Raw genomic sequence first — 1,534 nt, 5'->3', positions numbered from 1 at the left:
GGAGCCTCATTCCCACGGTCCGGAGAGGGGCCGGTGGAGGAGGGGAGAGACTTCGGGCACAACAGGTCTGCCCTCCTCCGCTGCCTCCGGCATCCTGACTCCTGATCTCCTGCTGAGGGGGTGGGCGGGGGGTGCTCCGTAGGTGAGTCTGCGTGTCTGAGAACTGCGCGTCTGAGACGGAGGCTCAGGCAGTTTCCTGGACTTGGGGATGTAAAGAGCTCGTGGGTGGCAGAAGGCGAGGTGGGGGGGTGGTGGCGTGAGCCTGGGGGGACCAGGAGGGCACCCGGTGAAGGTGAAGGGACCGAGGAGGGAGCTCTGGGCGTGAAGGGGTTTGGGACAGAGGCCCTGGTGGAATCTCCCGCGGAGGCTCAGGGAGCAGGTGGGAAGGGAGGCGGGGGATGGGGCGCCCCCACCCCCACCCCGTGTCCCGGTCCGCAGCAGCAAGAGGAGCCTGGGCTGCCTTCTCCAGAGGCCGGGCCCCCAGTTCTCAGGGCCCAGGGTCCACAGTCAGCAGAGAGGTAGCGGCTGAGCTGTGTCCACTTTCCTGGCCTGTGAGGGGATGGGTGCCACGCCCCCGAGGCCCCTCACCAGGGCTCCTTCAGGGACCACCAGACCGGAGCCCGCTGCCTTCCGAAATGTTCCAGGCACCCTACTGTCTAGGGAAGGTCTGGGTTCATGCCCCTAGTCTTCAGAAGCTGCTCCTGAGAAAAGGGGACCAGGTCTCCACAGCGTCCTTAGATGGCTCCACCTCCCCCAGCTGGAGGATGAGGCAGGAAGGGGTTACAACGCCTGTTGAAAAGCGGGACTGGCCTCCACCCCTGGCCCCTGATGTGGGAATCCCAGGCCACCTGCTCGCTAACCTGGCCGTTCCAGGGCTGAGCCTCCTAGTAAGAGGCCTGAGCAGGGGAGGGCATCCTGGAATTGGGGTTTACCCCCACTCTATCACACTGAGTCTCCTGACCCCCATTTCCAGCCTGCCTGAGGGCAGGGCGCCCCCCTCCTGAAGGAGAGGCCAGCACAGCGGCCCTAAGCTCCTCCTTTGTGACCCCCTTGCGGGGCGGGGTGGGTACACTGGGGGACACTGAGTGCTGCCCCATCCCACCCCCAGCCGGGCCATCCCACTGTGGGGCTCTCCCCCAGGAGTGGTGTGTAGGAATCTCTGGGGAGCACTGCCTCTTCTCAGCACCCCAGGTTTGGGGAGGGGGCCCACAGGGGTGATGCTGGTCCAGGGCAACCTGCTGCTGGGCGTGTCCGTGTCCTGTCCCGACCCCGGCTCCATCCTTAGCCCGTCCCCTGTGCTGGCCGCTGTTTCAGGAGCCAGCAGTGGGCGCGGGACCACCAGGGGTCCTCGTTAGGGGAGGGCAGCAGAGACTGTCCGGGCTGTGGGCAGTCTTCCTTGGTGGGGTCCTCCAACAGCCGCAGAGTCTCTGCTGGCTTTTCCCCACTGTCCAACAGCCGCAGGGTCTCTGCTGGCTTTTCCCCACCGTCCACCAGGGGTTCTCACACTGTGCTGCGGTGCGGGGGTGGGGCGGGG

The 1,534-nt window shown here is 66.2% G+C and overlaps 1 protein-coding gene across 3 annotated transcripts in view; it reads left to right on the top strand.

Annotated features, from left to right (window-relative positions):
• AGAP3 (ArfGAP with GTPase domain, ankyrin repeat and PH domain 3) overlaps positions 1-1,534 on the top strand; it is a 44,207-nt gene that overhangs the window by 26,673 nt on the left and 16,000 nt on the right. The window lies entirely within an intron of this gene.

The sequence above is a fragment of the Bison bison genome, unplaced genomic scaffold (genome assembly GCF_000754665.1).
Source record: "Bison bison bison isolate TAMUID 2011002044 unplaced genomic scaffold, Bison_UMD1.0 scf7180017864379, whole genome shotgun sequence".
NCBI lineage: Eukaryota > Metazoa > Chordata > Mammalia > Artiodactyla > Bovidae > Bison > Bison bison.
The sequence above is the reverse complement of the archived record's forward strand: the minus strand, read 5'-3'. Positions and strand labels throughout refer to the sequence as shown.